Below are 8,173 nucleotides of genomic sequence, written 5' to 3' on the forward strand. Positions count from 1 at the left end.
AAAAAAAAAAACCAAAAATAACCAACCCACGAGTGAGTAGCTGAAAGATGATGGAACCAAACTCATTGTGTTACATCTATTCCTCATCTCCTCTTCCAACTGAAGCTGGAATGTGTCCAGATTTTAATTTCCATACTTTGGCACTTCTTTCTGGAGGTTATGATGAACTTTGACCTATTTGGTCTTCATGTTTGAATCTGAACCCCCTTTTGTTCCTCACCCTCTCCCTCTTCACACACAGAAAAACAACTGGGTAACACATATMTTAGAGCATGCTTCCTTAGTCTTGGGCAGATAAGAGCAAAACAGGTTTCCCATGAACCTGTCCAAGGTCAGGGGCATTCCATCAAGTTTTACTGAACTCAGATAAATGGGATCAAAGGTGCCGAAATAACAGTGTAAAATTGCTTTGAAACATCTGCAGCTGCAAACACAGATGGGGAGAGAGAGCAGTAGTTSTGCAGGCAAAGCCCTTGCATCTGGCTGTTTCAGACAAGGACATTGTTTGCCTCTGAACTCMGCCAGTTACTCTCTGCCTTGCGGCTGGAGAACTGGAAGGAGACTTGTGGGAGTCTCCCCCTACTCCCCTCATTTTTCCCCTTGATCTTTCCATACCTGATCATTCAATCTGAAACTTCCTGCTCTTGCTGTCACAGGTCAGTCTCACTAAAGGCAGAAATGAATAYTGCGGAACAAGTAGCATAGATTTTTACAAAGACAGCATTCGGAGGCCATACTTGCATCCTCTAGAAAAGTTTTAGACGATTAGGGTGAACTTACCTGTCTACCCCAGCWGCTTACCTGCCATAACTATGTATCTGCCATAAGTTCAGGTGAGTGCAGTCAGACCATCTGTGGCTTCAGGATGCCAAACCTCCACTCCTTATACAGCCAACAGAGAGATCTCTCATATTCAAGCCACCTCCTACAGCTCTCACAGGAAGTGTTTCACCTCCTCTCAGAATTGCTCATTAATCCCTGGAACATTGATGTCAATTATGAAAACTGAGTCTGTTGTGAGTGACTGAGTAGGCAATGGATCTGTGACAAGTACACAATCAATGTAGAAAAGTTTATAAAGCATCAAAACCCCCTGTGACATATCCCAWAAGTGTGCTTGAAATGCTTTGAATCAGAAGGTCTGCTAGAGCTGTTGCTTGACGAGAACTTGTGAATCTTCTCTTCCCCAGAGTGATAGCATTGCTTTTCCTAGCCCGGTGATACTGCAAGCAAAAGACTGCCCCAAAGTGCAGGAATGAACCTGGCATGCTTTTGGCACTGTGTGGCTGCAACCCAAAGGCAAAGGCAGTTTCCAGGTGGAATAACTGAACTGGGAAAGGTTTGAAATGTGGGTAATCTCCAGGGAGGTGAAGCAGTGAAGGCTGAATGACAGCAAAGAGGCAGCTGGGTGCTCCTGCATGTAGACATCTGCCTTTTAAGGAAGCCTTCCTATAGAGCAGGAAAACTTACGGACACTGTGGCTGACAGCAATTGATTGAAGAYACGCTTTCAGTAGAATGGAACTGGTATTTTTTAATAATTTTTCCCCCCTCTGAATGGGGGCTGGGRACTACTCTGCTGTTCAACATTAACCTATAATCAAGGAACCTAAAATATAAAAAGTATTTCTGGGAATCGCTGCTGTTCTCTGCAACAGGTAGTGCTTAAACAGTAAACCTGGAGACAGAAATGTAAACCACCGAGGCAGGAAGGGAGAAAGTGTTCATCACGATGTGCAGAATTTGTGTCTCTTCACTGCAGCCTTGAAAGCAGCTCCTACAAGCTGGCAATGCTCAGTAGCTGGAAGACAATATAGCTAATCCAGACTCATTCAGCATGTAGAATTACAGAATCTCAGCCTTGTCCTTTCCTCATGAGCAACAGGAATTAGGTTCCCCTTTTTCCCCAAAGAAAAAAAGATCACACGAAAGCCTCTAAGTTAGAATCCAGGCGAGATATCACCTCGACCTTCTCTCTTTTGAACTTGGGGAGAAATCATCTCACAGTGCTAGAAATGCAGGAATTGTGTTACAACATGGAAGCTTTGTAAAAGCAAAACCAAAACGTTAGGTTCTTTTTCTCCATATTAATAATTTTCCCCTGAACTTCAGCCAAACTGCCAATTTGAAACTCATATCATGGCTTAGTGTATGGAAATTCCAATAAAATTAGTGCTGTTGATTAAGAAGTAAACAATGTGAAATAAAAGAAAGTGAATGTGGAAAGAAGAATGTGAAATAAAATAAAAAAGACAGTTGAGTCAGATGGCCTAAAATTTTCTATCAGCAAAAAAAAAAAAAAATAGATTTCCTGTACTGAACAAAAATTGTCAGAAAAATATAATCTCAGAAATGTTTTTTAACACACACACACTTCTCCCCACTATGTCTCCAGCTGCCTTTTCTTCCTGCTTTCTGACCTATAATTTTTTTAAGAGCTGATACATGTCATTGTCATTCTATTTTCCCAGAATAAGTTTCCAATAATTTCTCTAATTTTCTTTTTGGCCTTTGAGAATTAAAATAACAACAACAACAACAAAAAAAAGATAACATCTAAGAACAAAACCCCAGGCTTTTCCCACATTTTTTAGAGCTTTATAATCCTGCATTCTGACACAGACAGAATCTACAGGWCAGTTCAAACAAGTGGGTTGCTATCCTCTCTCTGTTTCTATGGAAATGAGTGTCCAACTGGTTAAAACAAAGCACATACTTTACAGTAATCACTATATGGTGATTATTTAAAATAATATAGCACATTTTTCCCAATTCAACCTCTATTTCTATGGATACATGTTGAAAACTGTTCCAGAGAAGCTTTTCCATAGTTTTTTTCTAATTCTAAATGTGCTTTTGGATTCTGTAAGCTCTCAGAAGGTGCTGTTGATGATAAGATCTAACAAGAACTTCAAGTGTGTGTTAATTTGAATTTGAGAGGACCAATTCTGTGAGCAGAGTTAGGAAACATTCTCGTGCGTGGAAGCAGAAGTTTTAATGAATACTGAGTACAGTACTTCACCCAGTAGGTTTAGAAGGAGGGAAAATATTTGCTGTTTTCTGCCATTCTTTGACTCACTTCAGAGAGGGCAAACTCAGCTAAACAAGTTTTAAGTTTTGTGGTCGTGAGCTGCTCCTTAGCCAAGCCAGTCATAACACCATAGAGACCCTGATTACTGCACAAGAAAGAAGATACGACCCAGAAAGTTTGCAAAGCCAATCTTAATCATGTTTCATTTGGAATGAAACCTCACTCCATTTCCTCACCACGCACACCAGAAAGTACTCGCTCCTCACCCTCCTGAACGCTGCCAGTCTTGCTGGCAGCTCTTCTGTACGTGGATTATTTTTTCTAGCAGTGCACCTGGCACTTGTACAGACATGAAGTAAGAGGCATGTTCCATCTTACAGAGCTTACTGCTAGAAACAGGAGAAAACATGACCTAAGGTGGAGGCAGAACAAATGCACCAAGGAAAAGGTCCTGGCTTTGTTGTTCTTGCCCTCTTAAAGCACCCCGGTTGTCTCTGGTCACTGCCTGACATGATGCTCCAAAGACATCCTGGGAAACACTAYGTGCCTTGCCTCTCAGTTTAGGAAGGACATTAGGACAGAGTTGCTGGGTGGACCACAGTCTCGGAAATCAACCTCTTTGTGAAAGTGCTTTATTATGGGTTTATGAGCCTGCCTTCAACTGGTTGTTGTCACTGTTTCCCCTTTAATAAGTGTTTAAGCTAAGATTTTCCAAAATGACTAATGATTGTATAGTTGAAATTCAAGACTGAAGCTTTTTAAAGCCACAGAACCAATGTCAAAACACTAAAAAAGCTGCAGCTTTTCCAAGAGCCTTGAAAAAATTCCAGCTTCAAGGTCTCAATTTAGGTATGCAAAGGCATGGAAAACTGGTAGGGTTTCAGAAAAGAGTAGCCCATATCAATATCTAATCAGTTAGAGTTAATAGTTTTGAGACACAGGCTAATCGGACCTGAGCACTGTGAAATTAGAAGAAAATAATGAAATTTGGAAATAATATTGCAGTGATCCTAAGTGCCTGCTTTTCTTATGAGGGCCGTTAGGGCTCCCTGGCAATTTCTGTGACTCAGTGACTATGTCAGATTAACTGAGACTGGATGATGCTTGAAGATTATTCCATGTGTAGAAGGTGGGAAGGATTTCAGTACACCATGAGTGTCACAGTAGATACTCAGAGCTGCTTTCAGCACATTCCTCCTCTAGCTCTTCACAGCCTGCTCACTTTTGTGTCCTCTTCCCTTCTTTCTGACCTTTCCACCCATCTTCAGCACATGAGCACGCAGCCCAATTCGGGACTCACACCATGATCTGGCTCCAATCCCTGGTGCTCATAATGGGGTGTCAGCAGGTGCTTCCATATCGACAGGCTCCAATATTCCTCGTGGGAGGAAAATCAGCTACCATTAGTTAGGCTTTAAAATGAACTCCTTGCACTCCAGCTGAAATAACTACAGGATTGGAGGAGGAGAGTGATTTTGTTTTGCAGAATCAAGAGTAAAAAAAGTTGTGGTTTTACGCCAACTTGTCAGCCCACTCATCTCCTGGGTCCATACATTGTCCCTGTACATCACCCAGACTCCTTGATGGCAAGCTTCTGGAATTCAAGAATTCCAGAATTCTGCAATGACTGTGTCTCCAAGTGTGTTAGCTAGCACTGGGCCAATCWGAGCAAGGATCATGGGAGTATGGGGCAGAGGGCATTCGGACATGTCATGACAAAGAAGTGATAGTGTTGGGAATATTCCCTTCTTGGGAGGCTGTGCTGAGGAAATGGTCCTGACATCCACATCCCGTCTTTTGGCAGCATCTACCCTCTCTCCTCCCGTGATCCCATGCCTCAGGTCAAAGGCTGGAAAGCAGGAAGATTTGACCAAGAGCTCTATGTCACTTGAAATTTTGGGAAAAATGGGAGRAAACGTTCCTGTGGAATAATTGTGTGAACCAAGAGCAAACATTGAGAACTACAGTTTTAAAGATGTGATTTTGAATTAAATCCATTCCCTCTAAATATTTTATGTAATAAATTTATACATAAATAGGAAAATTCATTATAAGAAACTAATGCATTTCCTACCAAAGTAGTATAAGGTAGGGGATCACAAATGACAGTGAAACTACCACAGGGGTTACTGTAATCGGGGCTTCGGTACCCTAACACCATTAGGCTTAAACGCCAGGCTTGGGCTGGGATTAACATAGGCTGTAGAGCTGTGCTCAGGCACAGGACTCCCAGCAGTCCTGCTCAGGGATAGTCCCTCGTCTGTGGGGAGAGTTTGCAGGCTTGGAGATCAGGCTGAGCTTGGGAAAATTCACCAGGACATTGTTAGGGAATGATATAAGTGCATATCAAGAGACTTAACCTTGAGGGGTGGCWAGTATTAGCTGTAGAACAGCAAGTATCTCTAGCTAAAGGCTAGAAATAGGGGCTGGCTGAGCAGGGCAGGAGTGTTTGAGACTGAAATCAGAAGAGAAGCCTTGCTGAAGCTTTTGCGTAAGAAATGGTCTCATTGGCCAAATCAGATTTATGTCCTCAGGATTGCATGAGTGAGGATCCTACAGCAAAGAAAAAGRTTCAGGTTTGGGAGGCAAAGGCAAGTTAGGCAGGACCACAGGGCTGGGGCTTGGCTGTTTAAATACATTTCAGGGCAGTAAAGGCTTCAGAGATCATCTTGTGGCTGAGGCAGGAAAGGCTCACTTGGCTCAATTAGTCTCTTGTATCTAGAACTATTCCTTGAACAAGGGGAGACCTGAGGTGTATGCAAGGGACCAGGAATTGTTTTTCTGATCTGAAAATGCTAGAGGGATACGTGTAACTTGGATATGATGATATCGTTGTCTGGCAAGAATCACAGAAGTATATTTGATTTACTGAAAACTGGGYAGCTCAGACTCATTCGCTGCTTCCATCTGTTGCATCACGTAAGCACAGCAGAGCAGATGAATTTTGTCTGAGCCTGAGGTCTTTGACTGGCCCTCCACAGATGCAGTGATTGGCAAAAAACAGACTCGGGGGAGGAAAGCTGTCAGATATAATAGAGAAAGAAAAGGACACACGCCAGCAGAACACGGAAGTGACCTGTCTGGAAGTGGAACAAGCAATCTGCCTCCCCCGCCTCCTAGAAGAGCTACACGGGCACTGAGGGGAGAGAATAATTGAACTTCAAGTTGAAATWAAAATAATTTTCAGTAGGCCTTTGTACTAATTTTTTAAAAACACCAGAACTCCTATGAAATATGGTGTGATGATAACTATCAGGCTTGTAAGTTTAGCAACTCAGACTTTTACCTTGAAGATCTCAGTATGGGTAYATCGAGCCTTTTAAAAGCTATGTTAAATCAAATATTTTTCCTAGTTCTACTAGCTCTAGCCTTCCTTTTCATTGCCTCCATAACAAAGCAATTTCCTCTTAAGAATGTTAGCTACTTTCCATATTATGTGCCTAGCAATTTCTGGAATTGCAAATGAATTTGGATACTGCATAAATTTAAGTTTCAAGAAAGCGGTAAGGCTGAAACAAAGGATCCCCATCATCCAGAAGAACCCACCAAAAATGTTTTATGGAAGAACTGAAAAGTCTGTACCGTTGCATAGAATTTGTTATACCAAGGTGAACTCCCAATGGATTTGCCAYCTAAAAAAGCAGAAAAACAGTTGGAATGTAATGAGTTAAATTTAATATAGGAAGTAGGAATTATTAGCAGTGTTCAGAGCATGATGTCACTAGCAGTAGYAAAATGCTTTTAGCTTTGTTCTCCTAAATTTTTTGTAAAGATTCTTTGTATGTAGCATCTAGCCATTCACATTTCTCCATTTTCTTTGGAGAARGAAGCAGTCTGATGAACTCCTTTTATTTCAACGTTTTCTGTCTTCTAACACTACCTTTTTTTTATTTTGTTCCACCCTCTGTTCTCAAAACATTGCAGCATCTTCCACCAACCTGAAAGCGTTTACKCATCAGAGGTTCAGAACGGCGGCGAATGTCGCCCTCTTCTGGATCTTTTTTTGTTTACAGTATTTTGCGGAAAAAAACCCAGAAAAATACTAATGTTGCCTTTACTTGTAACTTTCACATGAAAAAAATAGTTCGGTTTGGATTTGGATAGATCTTTATCTTTCTTTTCTTTTTTTTTTCTTTTTTTTTTTCCTACAGAAATAATCTCCTTTATCTTGCAGTACTGTTTCAACTGTTGTCATTCCATATCTAACAGTTTATTGGAACAAGGCTTTTTCCCGGCTGTGAGGGTGCGCAGCCCCTGGCACAGGCTGCCCAGAGAATTTGGAGCTGCCCCTGGATCCCTGGCAGTGCCCGAGGCCAGGCTGGCCGCAATAGTGGAAGGTGCCCGTGGCACGGGGTGGTGGAACGAGATCATCGTTACGGTCCCTTCTGTTAGGAAAATTAATCCACAAACACTAGAGGTTTATGTCTAAAAAGGAGACAGAGGAGGAACTTTATTCGAATAAAGGGAGAGGCCATGGGCCATTTCCATGGGGTCTCTGAAATTGTTAGAGGACGCAGCCTCCTTTTTATCCCAATTTCCCGGCCGCATTTCACTCTCTCTTTCCCCATTGGCTGAGGTGCTTGACAGGTACAGACTCCCCGAATCGCTTAATTCAGATTCCATTTAATGTGCATCCTCCCCCTTTTTTATTCTTTGTTCTTTTTCTCTAAGTCCAAGGATTTGGCACTGTCTTGAGTGAGAAACAGTCTGCATCAATTAATAGAATTCCTATGGAATTTATAGTTCCTTCCATTACTCCTTTCACCTGTCAATATCTAGCCTTATTAACCAGCAAACCCCATAACTTGTTTATAAAAACAYTGATCATTCCTTTCACTTCCAAACCATTTCATAACAACTTTTAACCCCTTTAGTCCACCCGGGCACTGATCGCTCCGAGAGGCCCCCCTGAATGGGGATCCGCGGCTCCTCCCCTGCGCCCGCCCCTTCCTGCGGGAGCCGCGGCGGTTCCGGGGCGGTGCGAGCCGGGCTCGGCATGGCCGGGAAACGGAGAGGGGAGCCGGGGAAGCGGAGCGGGGAGCCCGGGAAACGGAGCGGGGAGCCCGGGAAACGGAGCGGGGAGCCCGGGAAACGGAGCGGGGAGCCCGGGAAGCGGAGCGGGGAGCCCGGGAAGCGGAGCGGC

The sequence above is a fragment of the Malurus melanocephalus genome, unplaced genomic scaffold, assembly GCF_030028575.1.
Source record: "Malurus melanocephalus ecotype Western Australia unplaced genomic scaffold, MMel_1.1 scaffold_898, whole genome shotgun sequence".
NCBI classification, from domain to species: Eukaryota; Metazoa; Chordata; class Aves; order Passeriformes; family Maluridae; genus Malurus; species Malurus melanocephalus.